The sequence below is a fragment of the Muscardinus avellanarius genome, assembly GCF_963383645.1.
Source record: "Muscardinus avellanarius genome assembly, chromosome: 6".
Lineage (NCBI taxonomy): Eukaryota > Metazoa > Chordata > Mammalia > Rodentia > Gliridae > Muscardinus > Muscardinus avellanarius.
Window position 1 is genome coordinate 93,785,252 of NC_137791.1, and position 18,610 is coordinate 93,803,861.

Sequence of the window (18,610 nt, forward strand, 5' to 3'; positions counted from 1 at the left end):
TCTTCTCTCTCTCCTCTCCTCTCCTCTCCTCTCCTCTCCTCTCCTCTCCTCTCCTCTTCTCTTCTCTTCTCTTCTCTTCTCTTCTCTCTCTCTCTCTCTCTCTCTCTCTCTCGATTTGGGAATGGAACCCAGGGGCATTCTACCTCTGAGTTACACCCCATCTCTTCTTTTTTTGTTTTGAAACAGGATCTCACTAGATTTTTGAGAGTCTCACTATTGCTGAGGCTGTCCTCGAACCCGCAGTCCTCTGTCTCTTTGACCTGTTCCTGGCTGTTGCCAGCCTAGTCCAGACTTCCATCAACACAGCCTGGCTCGCTGCAATATCCTGTTACGCAGTCTCCTTCTGTTTACACTAACATGACTGCCAGACTAATTCAGTATATCCGGCTTGCACGAAGGACTCCCTTTCCATGAAACATGCAGTTACTTTCCTTTATTCTTTTCTTTCATTATTAATATTACTTTTGGTACTGGAGATTGAATCCAGGTGCATTCTAACTATGAACTATATCACCAGTCTTTTTTTTAAAAAAAAAAAAACCTTTTTTTAAAAAATAGGGTCTCACTAAGTTGCTGAGGCTAACCTCTAACCTGTGATTCTCATATCTCAGCCTCCGAAGTACTGGGAACAGGCATGTACCTCCACATCTGGCTTTCATTAATATATATATATATATATATATATATATATATATATATATATATATATTGGGGGGTTACTGGAGATGGAACCCAAGGGCTTTCTATCTCTGGGCTATACTCCCAGACCTATTTTATTTTATTTGGAAACAGGGTCTCACTAATTTGCTGAAAGCATCACTAAGTAGTTGAGGCTGGCTTTGAACCTGTGTGATCCTCCCGTCTCAGCCTCCTAAGTACTGGGATTACAAGCGTGCGCCACCACGCCCAGCTTCATTACTATATTTCTAACAGAGTCTGGCACTCAAGGTCCCTACAACCTGGCCCCACGTTACCTACCCAATCTTCTCCTAGACCCAACACTTAGCAGTCCCCATAGCAACTGTCTAATCTGCACTATTGGTGTCTGTACCACCCCACCAATATCCAGGATCAGTCTCAACTCTAAGCCTTCCTGATTTTCAATGAGAGCACAGAAAACCCTTGGTTTTCCCAAGACCTTCCATTTCATATTCTCAGTACCATCGTGATTCATAATGCCCTTTCCAACAGAGAGAGAGAGAGAGAGAGAGAGAGAGAGAGAGAGAGAGAGAGAGAGCGCAAGCAACCCCACATCCCGAATCCCCACCATGAGCCTGTATTCTTCAGAGCTAAGTGGATTCCAGGAAGTATTGTTCCAGTAAAACCAGAGAGAAGCATGTGATGGGCAGGGAGTGGCCAGCCTAGGAGTGAAGGTTCTCTGTGTTTGTGATGCTGGTATCGGACATTATTCCTTTACAGAGGGTGGAGGAGGAAGAGGAGGAAGGAAAAAGGAGGGTTTTTTGTTCTGTGGCTCGGTGAAAGTACAAACAGAACTTGAGCATCAGACTGAACTCATTCAATTCTTTTCGGCAAAGTAGCTCACCAGATAAATACTTCTGCTGGATGTTTGAATTGCAGATGAGTAAACGGATCTGCTTCTTTATTTTCAGCCTCTCAAAAGCAACTGTTCATAAGCACATCTTAGGAAACTCCCTGATACGTGGCTGGAGAATAAATGGCTATTATTGCTTATATTCTTAAGGTAACACCTAGGGTGCAGGCAAGAAAGGGAGAGGCCTGGTGTGGGGTTTTGGACCTGTTCACCAGGATGGGAGACAGAGCTTGACCACCAGTGATCCTTCCTTTTTCTTTTCTTCTTTCTTTCTTTCCTTCTTTCTTTCTTTCTTTCTTCTTTTTTTTTGTGTGTGTGGTACTGAGAATTGAACCCAGAGGCATTCTATCTCTGAGCTACACCTTTAGCCCTATTTTTATTCTTTATTTTGAAACTGGGTCTCACTTAGTTGCAAAAGGCCTTACTTTGTACCTGGGATCAATCCTCCTGCCTCCGTCTCCCAAGTACTGGGATCACAAGCATGTGCCACCACACCAGCGGATCCTTTTTGAGAACACTTTTCCCTGAGCTAATTCTAGGGACCCAAGTCTCCTGATCATATAATCAAAAGTATTTATATTGAATACATCATGTTAAGACAAAAGTTCCCAAACTGTAACCTCCTTGAGGGGTCTTCTGTCCTAAATCCCCATTTCCCCATCCATTTCCACCTTGTTTTCTAAGTGTGTGTGTGTGTGTGTGTGTGTGTGTGTGTGTGTGTGTGTGTTATTAGAGATTGGACTCATAGGTATTCTACCTCTGAGCTACACTCCCAGACCTATTTTATTTTTTATTTTTGAAACAGGGTCTCACTAAGTTGTGGGGGGCTCATTAAGTTGCTGAAGCTGGCATGGAACCTGTGATCTCCCTGTCTCAGCCTCCCAAGTACTGGGATTACAGGCGTGCACCACCGTGCCCAGCTTTGTAAGTACAACTTAACAACTCAGTTTGGGCCTCTTTTGCTGGGATTTGAGATTATACTAGAGAACCTCTCTCTTTGTTTAACTACAAAGAAACACCTAATGTCCTATTAGATGTTTGTTCTCTAGCAGTGGGAACAGACTATCAGGGATCAATCCATACCTTTGGTCCGATGGATTTTACCAAGTTTTCATAATGCCTTTGCTAGGCGTCTCATCGACACAGGTGGTCTGTATTCTAAAAGATGTGATTTATTTTATATGACAGCTTGTAAAGTCAGTTGCTAAAATGCTAATTGTCTTTTCCTATGGCGACCATGTAATAAAAGGTCTCTGGGTTCTCAAACTAGCTCTCAAGACCACTCATCCCAAACATCACTGCAGCCGCAGGAAAGGGCCCTGTGTCTTTTTTGTTCCTGAATCCCTAATGAAATGTAGAAGGGGGACAGGTGGCTCCAGCCTCTTCAGTGTCTTTGCAGGATCCTTTACATCTACTCCTAATAATCCGCAGTTGTCTGAATGAAATATGGCAGTACACACAGCACAGGCCATGTACAAAGCTCTTGGCAACTGAGCCACTAGCCATCCTGCAGATGGGGAGCTCAGGGACCAGGGATGTCTGTCTTGCTTGCTGCTATGTTGGTGGCCAACAGACAGGAGACTCAGTGGACATTCTCTCAGTGACTAAGCCTAGAAACATTAGCATTTTACCTCTGAACTACACCCAGCCCTTTTTATTTTATTTTATTTTTATTTTATTTTTTAAATTTCTTATTGATGCATTATATTCAAATATGATATTGGTTATTTTATTTTAAAATAGAGTCTCACTAAGTTGCTGGCCCTCTGGGTCAGGTCACTCTGGCCGCCCAACTGCTTTTTTTCCCTCCTGCCTGACCTCAGAGCATGGGCTTGCATGCACTGAGGTCCTCCCCGTGAGCACTTGTGAAAGCAAACACAAGTGCCCCCAGACCCCAAATGTGCTCAGGGTCTAACCTGAAGAGCAATCTGTGGGGACCTTTGAAGCCTATTCTCCTTTTATCTTTGTCTGAGAAATTCTACAACAGTTTTGATCACATTCAATGAGGTGATACCCACAGTAGAACTTGCCCTGGCTGAGCACACGATTTGGACACATGTCTAGTCATGTAACCACAGCTCAGTCAAGGTATACAACATTCCCATCACTCCCAAGAGTCCTCCTGCACCCCTCAGCAGTCAGTTCCTTCTCTTGTCTAACTTCTAGCAACCCCTAATCGAATTTCTGTACCTGCAGTTTTCTCTTTCTCAAGTGCCATGTGAACAGTATCACAGTAGGCAGCCTTTGGTGTCCAGATTCTCTTACTTTGCATAATGCTTCTGAGATCCTGCTACATTGCTGCTTGGGTCTGTAGTTTAATGCTTTTTATTTCTGGGTGCATACTTTTCTGAACCATTTGCCCCCTGAAGTACATAGTACCTGCCTGTCTCTTCCTATTTTTACAGAAGTTCTAGGAAAGTCAAGATGACTGAGACACACATAAACAGTGTGTGTGTGTATTTGAGTGTGTGTGCATGTGTGCACTACTGGGGATGGAACCCAGGGGCATTTTACCTCTGAACTACAGCTTCAGGTACCCAGCCCTTTTTATTTTATTTTAAAATAGAGTCTCACTAAGTTGCTGCAAGCTGGCCTCCAGCATGTAATACTCCTGTCTCAGCTTCCCAAGGATTAAGATTATAGGCAGTTCACAACTTTTATAACTCAGAAAAATCTATACAAGAGAAAGATACTATGGATTTGTAACTTGCTAAAAATTACATATGCAATATTGCAATGTTCCTGAATTATTCTGATTTTTTTCTTTCCTCAAATTTGAAAGCTATTTGGTCCCATTAGAGAATTTAATATAACATACATTTTAAGGTACTTCATAAAAATAAAGTGTTGCAATGAAACTCTGTAAAATTTGTTAGCTTATTCACATAAGTGCACTCCTTTAGCTGGGGATATAGCTCAGTAGGAGAGTACGTGCTTGGCATGTGCAAAGCCCTGGATTTGATCTCCAGCAGCACCAAAAAAAGAAAGAAGAAAGAAAGAAGAAAGAAAGAAGAAAGAAAGAAAGAAAGAAGGAAAGAAAGAAAGAAAGAAAATGATAGAAAACCCAAACAGCCTAAGGGGATGCCTAAATAAACAAAGAACAGATGTATTTTATTTTAGGATTTGTCTTATAAGACATTCTTAATTGTCATGCAATAATTTATGTCTTGCAATAATTTACTAGACTGATTTATTTACTCATCTCTTTGTGGGCTGGTAAAGAGCAAGCATCAATTTAACATTAAAAAAAGATACTCAGCTGAGTAAATCAAAACGCTTTACATGAACGATCCCATTAGTCTTCCACAACACCCATGTTGAAGGAGTAAAAATATTGTTTATCAATATTTATAGCCTTAGAATTCCATCACTGTCAGAGATTAAGTGTATTTATGACTCAAAGCCATGAGATCTCTTTCTCCTTTGGGAGCTTCTTGTAGGCAGAGGACGCCGGGGGGGGCATCTCCGAAGGCTCAGGAGGCAGCCAACACCACGGGGGTCCTCATGGCCTAGAACAGAGCATGCACAGCCCAGCCCACAGCCAAACCTGCACACAGCCTGTATTATCTACACTGCATTTACTCTACAACAGCAAAGTTAAGTACTTTTATCAGGGACTGTCTGTCCCAAAAAGCTAAAAAAAAAAAAATTATTTGGTACTTTACAGAAAGTCTACCAATCAATCCCCACAAGGCAGAGAGCTTCCTACCAAGACTAACCAATGAAACAGAACTTCACCTGATGATGATGATGATGATGATGATGATGATGATGATGATGATGATGATTTGCAGTACTGGGTATGGAACCCAGGGGCAGTCTATCTGAGCTATACCCCCAGCCTTATTTTATTTTTTATTTTTTGGTGGTACTGGGTTTCCTAGAAGCCCTTCTACCTCTGGGCTACACTTCCAGACCTATTTTATACTTTTTATTTGGAAACAGGGTCTCTTAAGCCAGTGCGGCTGGTTTCGAACCTGCGCAATCCTCCTGTCTCTGCCTCCCAAGCACAGGGATTACAAGCGTGCGCCACCACGCCCAGCCCCTAGCCCTATTTTTTATTCTTTATTTTGAAACAGGGTCTCACTAAGTAGCTGAGACTGTCTGAGAACTGCGATCCTCCTGTCTCAGCCTCCCAAATGCTGGGATTACAAGTGTGCGACACCATGCCCAGCTCAGCTGATTATTTTTAAATTGTCGACTATTACTAGGTTTTAAACTCCTTGACGGTAAACTCTTTTTTTTTTTTTTTTTGCAGTACCAGGGATGGAACACAGGGGTATTTTACCTTTGAGGTACATCCCCAGCCCTACTTTTCAGTCTTCTTATTTATTTTTTATTTTTAAAATTTTATTGGTGCACTATAGTCTCACATCATAATGTGGATCATGCTGACAATGGCGTATATTCACACAGTATTGATGCCCCCCTTCCCCTTTTTCCTCCCTCCCAATACTGAGTGTCCAGGTTAACAATGTTATATTCACATATATAAATATTCAAATGTAGCTTTTTCATTAATTAACCTCAGCCTTCTTCCTCCCCTACCCCTCCTTTCTGGCTTTGCTGACGTTTCCCCTCCATTATTTGGAGTCCTTTTTGTATCCCTAATACTCCCTAGTTTGGGCATATTAGAGAAAACATATGTCCCTTTTCTTTCTGTGCTTGGCTGATCTCATTTAATATAATGTTCTCCAGGTATTTCCATCTTTTTGTGAATAACATGATTTTGTTTTTCTTTTTTTGCTGAGTAGAATTCCATTGTGTATATTTCCCATAATTTTGCTATCCATTCATCTGTTGATGAAGACTTAGGTTGGTTCCATTTTTTGGCTATTGCAAATTGTGCTGCTATGAACATGGCTTTGCATATGTTGCTGTAGTTCTCTGATTTCAACATATAAGCACAGGTAGTAACTTCCTCAACAAGACCTTCAAAACACATGAAATTAAAACAAGAATTAACAAGTGGGATGGCATCAAACTAAAAAGTTTCTGCTCGTCAAAGGAAACCATCAGGAATCTAAAGAGAAAGCCTACAGAATGGGAGATCTTTACTAGCCACTACTCTGATGGAGGGCTAATATCCAGAATATACAAAGAGCTCAAAAGACACCACACTAACAAAACAAATAACCCAATTAAGAAATGGGCAACTGAATTGAACAGACACTTGACAAAAGAAGAGATACAAATGGCCAATAGATACATGAAAAAATGTTCAACATCATTAGCCATCAGGGAGATGCAAATCAAAACTACACGGAGATTACATTTAACCCCAATCAGAGTGGCAATCATCAAGAAGTCAAATAACAACAAATGCTGGTGAGGATGTGGGGAAAGAGGAACTCTTACATTGTTGGTAGGAGTGCAAAGGAGTTCAGCTGCTACGAAGATAAATATGGAGATTCCTTAGAAAACTAGGAATGGATCTACCATATGATCTGGCTATACCACTCCTGGGCATCTTTCCAAAAGGGCAGTCTTTTTATTTTTGGAACAGGGTCTCACTGAGTTGTGAAGGGTCTCACTAAGTAGCTGAGGCTGTCTGCGAACCGGGATCCTCTGGTCTCTGCCTCCCGAATGCTGGGATTTTAAGTGTGCGTGTGCCACCACACCTGGCTTCTTGATGGACAAACTCTTGAGTTCCTATTCCTAATTGTCCCCACTAAAAAATTACAGTACCTTGGTAATGGCAGGCTTCCATAAACAAATCTCAAATGGGAAGTAAATCCATAGTAAGTGTGCTGTGAGAGAAGAATTTATCATCCCTGTCTTTTAACTAACTACATGTTTCAAAGGATATTATGAAAAGAGCAAAATTTTAAGGGTAAAAAAAGTCAAATGATTCAATTTAAAAATACAAGCTTAAAACTAAAATCTACCAGCCGTACGTGGTGGCGCACGCTTGCAATGCCCGTGCTTGGGAGGCTGAGACAGGAGGATCGCACAAGTTCGAAGCCAGCCTCAGCTACTTAGTGAGGCTCTCAGCAACTTAGTGAGACCCTGTTTCCAAATAAAATATAAAAACGGTCTGGGAGTACAGCCCGGAGGTAGAAAGTCTCTGGGTTCCACCCCCAGTACCACCAAAAAAATAAATAAATAAATAAATAAAATGAAATGAAATCTACCCACCTTTGATCCAAAATTTTACTTTTCGACAAAGTGGTATTTACAGTCTTACCTGCCTTGGCTAGGCTGTGGTTGGTATGAACTAAAAGAATCCATACAAGCTGTGTAGGTTGGCACAGGCCTGTCATCCCAGTACCTGGGGAGCTGAGATAGGAGGATCACAGATAGGAGGTTTCAGGATAGTAGTGAGACCCTCAACAACTTAGCGAGACTCTGTTTCAAAATAAAAAGAGATGGGGATGTAGCTCAGAGGTAGAATACCCCTGCATTCAATCATATATTTATTGATACCAAAAAGGTATCAATAGTTTAAAAAGGAAGAGATTTTATTTGCCATAAATGTGAATGGTATGGTGGACACATGTAACAAGATCACTAATGGGGCCAAAATTACATCAATCTGTCGTGTGTTGTCCTCTCTTTTAGTTTCTTCTTCATCCCCCAAAGCCAGAAGAATATAGACATGTGTGTGTGTGTGTGTGTGTGTGTGTGTGTGTGTCTGTGTGTTACTAGGGATTGAACCCAAGGACATTTTACCTCTGAGCTATACCCCCAGCCCTTTTTATTATTTTTTTTTTTACTTTGAAACAGGGTCTCACTAAACTGCTGAGGGTCTTGCTAAATTGCTGACTAGCTTTGAATTTGTGATCCTCAAATAAAAAATAAAAAAATTTGGGAGCTTAGCTCAGTCTCCCAAGTACTGGGATTATAGGCATGCAACACCACGTGTGGCTAAGGAAATTTCTTGCCACACTCCTTTCTAATTTTAATCACTGCCTAAACTTGTAAATTTTTGCTATTTTAGTTCTTCCTGATAGAATCACTTTCATTAAGTGATCTTCCTATAAAAAACAAACATCTCATGCTGAGTTTCCGCTCAAAATCCAAAGACTGAGAACTAGTTATTATAATTACCAGGGATAATGAACATGTTTTGCTTAATTATTTTCTTTAAAGACATTAATGAGTTTTTTAAACTTCAGATCTAATTTAAGGATGAGTAAACTTCTGTAGTTTTCTTATATCTACAAACTCCAGGCAAAGCCTTTGTCTGGAATATTTCATGTTCCTCTACATCTTCCTTCTGTACCAGTGAGCAGATAAAAATGAATGAAGATCTGGGTATAAAACTGGTAGAGTGGTAGAGTGCTTGCTTGGCGCATGTGAGGCAAGGATTAGATTCCTAGCACTGTGATATGTGTAGGTAAATATACACATATATCACAGCGTCTGTGTGTGTATGTATATGAGAATATATATGCATAAATATCTCATCCAGCCCATTTGATGAACTATAGGAGGTTTGACTGACAGGCACACAAAGGACAAGCAGTACTAGGAGCAAATCTGGACAGACAGGTTCAGGAGAACAGACTTATCGTGTAACAGGTGCATGCTGCCTGTCAAATAATCTCATTTGTACACTCCCTGGGAACATCCTCATTTTATTGATGAAGACATGAAGGTTCCCAAGGCAAGCTTGCCCAGATAACACATACCTCACAGGGACCAAAGGAGAAGTCAACCCTGCATCAGGTAGAGTGTGTGCTTAGCATGTGCAGGACCCTCAGTTCAGTCCCCAGCATGCCCCCCACAGAATAAGATCCACAAGAAAGACAACACCTGTATTTGGTGCCTGGTGTCTGTCCGTGTGTGTGTGTGTGTGTGTGTGTGTGTGTGTGTGTGTGTGATGCTGGATATTAAACCCAGGGGTATTCTATCTTTGAGCTACATCCCCAGCCGTATTTATTTTGAAACAGGGTCTTACTAGGCCGACAAAAGTCTCACTATTTACTGAGGCTGTCCTCAAACCTTCAATTCTCCTGTCTCAGCTTCCCAAATACTGGGATTATAAGTATGCTCCACCACACCTGGCTTCCCTCTAATTTTTTTTTTTTTTCGGGTCTGGGGATAGAACTCAGGGACATTCAACCTCTGAGCTACATCCCCTGCCCTATTTTTTATTCTTTATTTTGAGACAGGGTCTCAGTAAGTTGTAGAGGGCCTCAATAAGTAGCTGAGACTGTCCGCGAACTATGATCCTCCATTCTCAGCCTCCCAAATGCTGGGATTACAAGCATGAGCCACCATGCCCGGTTCCCTCTATATTTTTATTGAGTGCCCTTACTGATTTTTTATGCAGCGTCCCTCCTCTGTAGAGGGGAGTGAAGATCTGGTAATATTAATATGAAAGTTACAAGTAGTTTGCTTTACAAAGCAGGTGGCAAGATAGCATAAAGCCTTCTCCTACTCCTGTCCAAAGAGAGGAGATTAAAATGTAAAGACACGGAAGTGGCTTAGCTGGGATTTTTCTGGTATGATTACTTTGACTAAATATGTATTAATTTTTTACCAGACATGCTGGCACATACACCTATAATCCCAGTATTTGGAAGGTTGAGACAGGAGGATCAAAGGTTCAAAGCCAGCCTCAGCAACTTAGCAAGCCCCTCCTTAACTTAGTGAGACCCTGTTTTAAAAAAAAGAGCCAGGGGTGTATCTCGTAGGTAGAATGCCCTAGGTTCAATCCCTAGTATCATACATATAAAAATATTCTTTTTATAAAAGAACAAAAATGTTTCAGCTACTTAATGAGGTCCTTAGCAACTCAGTGAGACCCTGTTTCAAAAAAAAAAAAAAGAAAAAGAATAAAAAATAGGGCTGCAGATGTAGCTGGGAGGTAGAATGCTCCTGGGTTCCATTTCCAGTACTACAAAAGAAAAAAAAATTCAATGGGAGTTTGCTAAGGCCCTGGGTTCTGCACAGAGCCATGATTGGTAGTTTGCTGGTGGGCAGAGGAGGCTACTGGTGGCCACATTGATGAGCATAGCATCTGGATGGTGCAGAAAGATTTTGTACACTTTTACCCAAGAGACCCTTTCCCAAAAAACTGAAAATTTTAGAGAGGACAGTACAGCGACCAGTGCTCGAGTCCTGCCCAGCCCATGGATACTGACAGGAACGGTCTCTCTCTCTTTCACAACACTTTATACCAGACTTGAAGGGTGATCTTCCCCAAATGGGTAAGATCTCATCAACACTGCATCCCATAACACACAGCATGCGGCCACTTCTGCATAGGGAGCTGGGACATGGTCCACGGGGGAAATGACCTCTGGCTGCACATGAAGAAAGAGTCGGATTTTTGCCAGGCATGGAAGCAAGAAAGAAGAAAAGAGCCCTTCAAGGCTCAGGGGAGCAGGAGTGCCGGCTTGTTTGTGTTTCTCTGGAGGGCACAAAATGCTGAAAAAAATGCTCTATGTCCCAAAGTAGTTCTCTACCATTCTTCAACATGCAGGGTTTTTGTTTTGTTTTGTTTTGGTACTGGGGATTGAGTCTATTCCTCAAAACCACAACCCCAGACCTTTTTTTTGTTGTTGTTGTTTTTGAAACAGTGTCTCCCACTAAATTGCTGCGGGTATCGCTAAATTGTTGAGGCTGGTCTCAAAATTATGATCCTCCTGTCTCAGCCCCCTAAGTACTGGTACTATAGGTGTGCACCATCATGACCGGCTAACCTGCAGACTAACAATCCAGCCAGATCCTTACTGCTGACTGACAGCAGAGCCAGCGCAGTGACAGCCCCTGATGGATGTGGCCATTCGTTGTCACCTTGTGATACACACTCTCTTCTCTCCCTGCTGACATATCACTGTGCAGATGACAGCCAGCCATAAAGATAAGGCATAATTTTCCCCTCCAACAAAAAAGTATCAGGTAGACAATTCATGGGTCTCACGCAGAGATTTACCATCTTGTACAAAATGCTCATGAAATAGTTGCCAATTGAGCTGAAATGATTATGGCTCCTCAAAAATGTCCGTGTTTGAGAATAATTTATAGGCGGAGCACACACAAGATGTATCTTTACTCGAGAAGGCAAGAATTTACTGGATTATCTGTGTTCTTTGCTTTGGAAGAGTAATAAAAAAACACTATTTATAGGAATTTGGGAAAGGGCCAAGAGATTTTCAGGTAAAAGCACTATTTCAGCAAAAACAAGAGTCTTATTTTCAGAAAGCTAACCTATAGGTCCAATTTTTTTTTAGGGGTTGGAGATATTAGTGATTTAACCTAGAGACATTCTGTCTCTGAGCTATACTCCCAGCTCTAGTGTGTGTGTGTGTGTGTGTGTGTGTGTGTGTGTGTGTTACTAGGGATGGAGCACTAGGGCATTCTACCTCCAAGCTGTACCCTCAAACCTATTTTCACTCTTTATTTTGAAACAAGGTCTCACTAAATTGCCGAGGCTGCCTGGGGCCTCACTACGTTGTTGAGGCTGGCTGTAAAACTGTGGTCCCCCGTGCCTCAGCCTCCCAAGTACTGGGATTACACGTATGCGCCACCATGCCTTGCTCCTCAGCCCTATTTTATTTTCAATTTTTGAAACAGGGTCTTGCTAAGTTGCCAATGGTCTCACTAAGTCGACGAGACTGGCCTTAAACCTGTAGTCCTCTTAACTCAGCCTTCCAAGTACTGGGATTACAGGTGTGCACCAACACACCTGGCAGGACCCAAACTTTTTTTGTTTTGTTTTGTTTTTTTATGGTACAAAGTCCCTGGAAACCCTTCTACCTCCGGGCTACACTCCCAGATCATTTTTTATATTTTTATTTGCAAACAGGGTCTCCTAAGCCAGCGTGGCTGGCTTCGAACCTTGCGATCCTCCTGTCTCTGCCTCCCAAGCGTGGGGATTACAAGCGTGCGCCACCACGCCTGACTAGGACCCAAACATTTTTAAAGAAAATATTTGTACTGTAGGAACCACAGAAACAATATAGAGAAACAGAACCTTCAGTATTTCTACTTGATCCATGGCTGAGAGATTCTTCCTACTAAGTCCCATAACCAAATTTAGAGGTCTCCTTATAAGATGTTTTAGGACTATAAGAATGTGGGCATGCATGTGTGTATTTTTAATTTTATCATCCAACAGGGACTTAGGCTGGCTTTTAACCAGCAGACATATAAGTAATTAACAGCAAAAATATTAACACAAATTAAAAACATAAGCAAGAAGGACCTCCAAGTGCTATGTGAATGTATGTAACTGTCAACATGATTTACATGATGATATAAGACTATAATGCACCAAGAAAAGTATATTAAAAACATGAGCTAGGAAAATATTCAAAAAAGTAAAATTATAAGACTATTAAAATAAAAAACACGCCGGGCGTGGTGGCGCACGTTTGTAATCCCCGCACTTGGGAGGCAGAGACAGGAGGATCGCGCAGGTTCAAACTCAGCCTAGCTGGCTTAAGAGACCCTGTTTCCAAATAAAAATATAAAATATAAAATATAAAATAGGTCTGGGAGTGTAGCCCAGAGGTAGAAGGGCTTCCAGGAAAAGCCCAGTACCACCAATAAATAAATAAATAATAAATCAAAAACACAACTACGAGCCCAGTATGGTAGTGCACACTTGTAATCCCAGCATTTGGGAGGCTGAGACAGAAGGATCCAGGTTTGAGGCTAGCCTCAACTACTTAGTGAGGCCCTTTGCAACTCAATGAGACCCTGTTTCAAAATAAAAAATAAAAAAAATAGGGCTGGGGATGTAGCTTGGAGGTAGAATGCCCCTTGGTTCCATCCCCAGTACCACAAAAATACAATACAAAACAAAGCAAAACACAACTACACATACCATAATTGAATTTCAAGTTTAACTTTAGGGTCCTAGACAGTCAAGATAAAAAGAGAAGAGCCAGGCAGAGTGATGCACATCTGTAATCCCAGGAATTGGGAGACTGACATAAGAGGATTGCAGGTTCGAAGCCACCCTCAGCAACTTGACAAGGCCCTTAACAACTTAGTGAGACTCTGTTTTAAAAGCCGGGTGTGGTGACACACACTTGTAACCCCAGCATTCGGAAGGCTGAGACCAGAGGAAGGCGGTTTGCAGACAGCCTCAGCTACTTAGCAAGACCCTTCACATCTCAGTGAGACCCTGTTTCAAAAATAAAAAGACTAAACCATAGGGCTGGGAGTGTAGCTTAGAGGTAGAATGCCCCTGGGCCCCATCCCCAGTACTACAAATAAATTAAATAAATAATAAAAAGGGCTGAGGGTATAGCTCACAGTTACAATGCTCTTGGTTTAATCCCCAGTACCAAATAAAAATAAATAAACAAATAGAGAAGCACAATTAGTCATATCGTTCTCACTAGCAGAAAAGAAGGGGCATAGGCCACCTCATAGGATCGAAGTTATCTGAGCCCCGATTTTGAAAGGAAATTTCAAGTGGCCTTTTCTTTGGATGGTCCTGGGGTGAGACAGTGAGCACCGTCCCTGACGGCATCTCTCAGTGCAGCGACGGACGCGACGTGCTTTTCTTTTCTATTCTGTCATGCTTGATTAAATACACACAGACACAAAAGAGGACGAAATGTGAACACTCAATTCCAGGAAGGTGGCTTTTAAGTAACCAAGGTGATTTTGCTCGGCAGTGTTATTTGTTAGCAGACTGGCAGATATGTTCAAAAAGGAGTGGATGAGCGACATCGCCTCCAGTTCCAGAACACAAATGTCCATCCGTTCTCTCATTCATTTCCCTAGCTTCTCCTCAGTGGTAAGAACCAAGTTAATGGTGGGATTCAAAGACATAATAAGGCATAATCTCAAATTTTGAAGGTCTCTTAGTTTAGTCAAATCTAATTTCCAGAGTTTACATACACACACACACACACACACACACACACACACACACACGTAATATTCAAAGACCTTATCCCCACTCAGTTTTACTATAGCTTTTTATGACAATTTAGAAGGGATGGGACAATGCTATTCACCATACTTTACTAAAAATACGTATTTCATGATTTTCTAAATTTTTTTTTTACCCAGAAGAAAAACTACTAATACAATTTAATGCCAGTTGCTATGTAGTGTGATATTTCCCAAGAAACGCATGCAGAATGTTCCAACCAACAACCTGTGCTCATTCTTGTATTTCTTAGAGTTAGGACCCCAGGGCAGGGCAGCCTCAGTTTAAAACCTGGCTCTGAGCTCAGTGCATTGGCACATGTCGGTAATCCCAGTACTTGGGATGCTGAGACAGGAAGATCACAGGTTCACAGCCACCCTCAGGAATTTAGTGAGCTCCTCGGCAACATAGTAAGACCCTATTTCAAAATAAAACATTAAAAAGGCTGGGGGGGATATCTTAAAGATGGAATGCCCCTGGGTTCAAGCCCTAGGGGAAAAAAAAAGACAAAAATAAATAAATAAACAAACTCTGGCATTGCCATTTACTACTGTATGAACTCAGACCTAATTTCCATATGGTAATGGAATAATAATACCTACCTGATAGGTTAGTTAGGTGGAGATTCACTGAGTTAATAAACATAAAGCACTCCTAAATCTTCACAACAGACTTATTTCTCACAATAAAATATGAACTGGTCTGTTACAAATGTCTCTTAGAAACGTAAAAAAAGTAAGCAAAAGCAGTTCTGTATTGCTGCTGCTTTTCCCCTTATCTACTGTGTTCTCTGACAAAACCTCATAGAGCTGAGGAGCTCTGCCAGCTCATTTTCCAACCTACCTAATGCCCTTGTCGGGAGCCATGACTTACAAATGCAAAATAGAAAGCACAAGACTGGCTTTCCAAGGCCTCTCTTTTTAAGGGCAACAGCCTTGTAAAACAAGCTATTTTCCACCTTAAAAACAAGGGAATTCATTAATTCAGATTTCATCATGGTGGATTCATAGGTCTCTTCCATTCTATGGTTTCCTGTTTTGTCCTTTCATAGGTTTTAGGGAGAAAATAACTTTTCAGAATCATGTTTTCTTAAATCAAGAGTCAAGCTGGGCGTAGTGGCGCACGCTTGTAATCCCAGCATTTGGGAGGCTGAGAGCAGAGGATCGCGGTTCGCGGACAGCCTCAGCTATTTAGCGAGGCCCTCCACAACTCAGTGAGACCCTGTTTCAAAATAAAGAATAAAAAATTGGGCAGGGCGTGTAGCTCGGAGGTCAAATGCCTCTGGGTTCATCCCTAGACCCGCAAAAAAAAAAAAAAAAAAAAAAAAAAAGAGTCAAGTTGAATTTTTCTGTAACTCAAAAAGGGAGCATGTCCACTTTCAGCTCCTGCTCCATGCTCATGTTTAGTGCATTCAGTACTGAACCACTGCCATTCTCTTCTAACAGGCCTTTAGTGCTCTGGCACAAGCGAGTCCAACTTGGCACTCCCAGGAGTGTGGAGTTGACTGGGGAAAAATCAGACAGCAAGCCAATAAATCAGCATGTGCCTTTATGTCATATTAAGTACCAGGAAGAAAGAAGCAAGAGTGTTTGGGTAGAGAACAAAGCGGCACGGGTGAGATGAACGTCACTTGGACCATCAGGGACGTCTCATCTGAGCTGGGGCGTTACAGCCACACCTGAAGGAGAAGAGCCTAGGGGTACGAAGGGAAAGGGGACAGGTGTTCAGGGAGGCCCTGCAGAAGAATGGAATGCGGATTGTTTCCCTTGATCTCTAGAGTTCAGCGAGAGGAGGCACCTGAGATGGAGCTGCAGAGGCAGTGGTAGTCAGGTCATACAGCGCTGTACATGCGGGGACTTGATTCTGAGAGAAATGAGAAAACGGTGTGGGGTTTTGTGTTTTGTGTTTTGTTTTCTTGATACTGGAGATTGAACTCAGGGGACATTCCACCTGTGAGTTACAACCCCAGCCTTATTTATTTTCTATTTTGAAACAAGGTCATGCTAAGTTGCTGAGGCTGGCCTCAAGCCTGTGATCCTCCTGTCTCAGTCTCTCAAATAGTAGGATTACAGGCATGCATCACCACACCCAACCAGTACAGAGTGTTAAGCAAGAAAGTAGACTTACACTGATAAAGGATGTGTGGAATTGTACTGAACAGGAGAGGAGAGACCGATGAACAGTCTGTAGAAGTCCAGAAGAGAGAACTGGAGAGGAGGGGAAGGGGCTGGGGTATATCTTGAAGATAAATGTATAAACTGCACAGACTGAAGCTGGGTGGGTAGAGAGGGATGGGAGGAAGAGGGGCTGCCAGGGAGGGTTCTGTCCTGAAGGAGGAGGACAGTGAAGCCATTTAATAAGACACAGATGACTAGGAGAAGATGCCATTTAATGGATGAAATTGGCACTCCTATTTTTAACAAACAAAATTTAAGATGCCTGTAAGATATCCAACTGGAAATGTCAGGTAGGCGCTGCACAGACAGGAATGGAATGCGAGGAGAGTTCTGAGCAAGCCATAAATCTGGGAGTTGTCACTTATAGGTAAGGCAGCATTCCCACGGCAGGACGGCTTCTCCGCTGGGAGCTGGTGCCGGGGAGTAAAGAACTGTGATGAGGGCCAGTGACATGTCAGCCAGGCATGGCGACCCATGCCGGAGGCTGGAAGATCGAAAGTTCAAGGCCAGCCTGGGCAACTTAGCAAGACTCTGTCTCAAAATGAAAATTTAAAAAGGGCTGGGGATGTAGCTTAGGAGCAGAGGGCTCCTGGGTTCAATTCCTAGTATGGGAGGAAAAAAATGCCATGTCAAAAAGTAGTGGCTTTCACTGGCCCCAAATACTGGCTTATTATAAGAAGAAAGACAGCAGTTGCACCGTGGGAAGGTGCAGCAGTCACTACCTCAATCAAGGGTTCAAAGTAAACATAATCGACAATGGGGTGAAGCCAAATCACTGCCACCAGATAGGACACAATGAGGACAGAGATGACCTGCTGTGATATTCCAGGGAGACATCTGATGTGTAATCATGGGGAGACAAGAGACAGTCATGAATTGAGAGATATCTGACATTACAGACTTGTCTACAAAGCGTCAGGATTGTGAGTGAATCTCACCATTTTTAAGGTTACCATATGACGCAGCTATACCCCTCCTTGGCATCTTACGGAAGGAATTAAAGCTATCGTGATTATAATTTATAGCGATTATGGTATTAAGTGCTATAGTGATACACGCATAAGCATGTTTATAGCAGCCCAATTCACAATAGACAAATTATGGACCCAACATGGGTGTCCGTCAATTACATGAATTACACGACATTCATCAGGAAGCATGAATATCATACACAATGTTGAGGGAATAGTGCCATTTAACAAAGTTCAAAAATAGATAACATTAAATGTTATAATTATATTTAAAATGTCCCCTGAACTTTTTTGCTGTGGCCCATGGCACCAGCAGGATGGGCAAGTGTCGTGGTCTTTGTACTGCCAGGAAGCTGCATAGACACCATCTGGTTCAGAAGTGGCATAATAAACAATACGAGAAAGCCCATTTGAGCACAACCCTGAAGGCTAATCCTTTTGGTGGTGCTTTCCATGCAAAGGGAATTGTGCTGGAAAAATAGGGGTTGAAGCCAAACAGCCGAAATCTACTATCAGGAAGTGTGTCAGGGTCCAGCTAATCAAGAATGGCAAAAAAAAAAAAAAAATCATAGCTTTTGTACCTAATGATGTTTGAACTTTGTTGAGGAAAATGATGAAGTTCCGGTTGCCGGATTTGGTCCGAAAGGTCATACTGTTGGTGACATTCTAGCAGTCCAATTAAAGGTTGCTAAAGTAGTCAATACCTCTCTCTTGGCCTTATGCAAAGGCAAGAAAGAAAGACCAAGATCATAAATTTCAGTGGTGAAAACGTGAGAGCAATACATTTCATATTCCAAAAATTTTTAAAAAGTCCCTGAAGAGCTCATGTATTGATGTTCAGAGTTGATATTAAGTTACAAGGGTTGTAGTATCATCTGTAGATAAAGCCATTGCAATAGATTCACTGGGTGGTAATCCAGGCTGGTGAGGTGTGGTAGAGAAGGTGGGTCCCTGGGGATGTGGCTTAGAGACTGGTGCTTTTGTCTTTGAATCCCTTTGCTTACACTCTCTTGTTTCTGGCCCCCATGATATGAGAGCAGAACCCTTGCTCTCTCCCACTCTCTGC

The 18,610-nt window shown here is 42.1% G+C and overlaps 1 pseudogene across 1 annotated transcript; it reads left to right on the forward strand.

Moving 5' to 3' along the window:
- The first annotated feature begins 17,861 nt into the window (after positions 1–17,861).
- Positions 17,862–18,297, forward strand: LOC308264609 (small ribosomal subunit protein uS12-like; annotated as a pseudogene). The gene has a single exon. The product of its transcript is annotated as a small ribosomal subunit protein uS12-like (transcript).
- Positions 18,298–18,610: the final 313 nt, after the last annotated feature.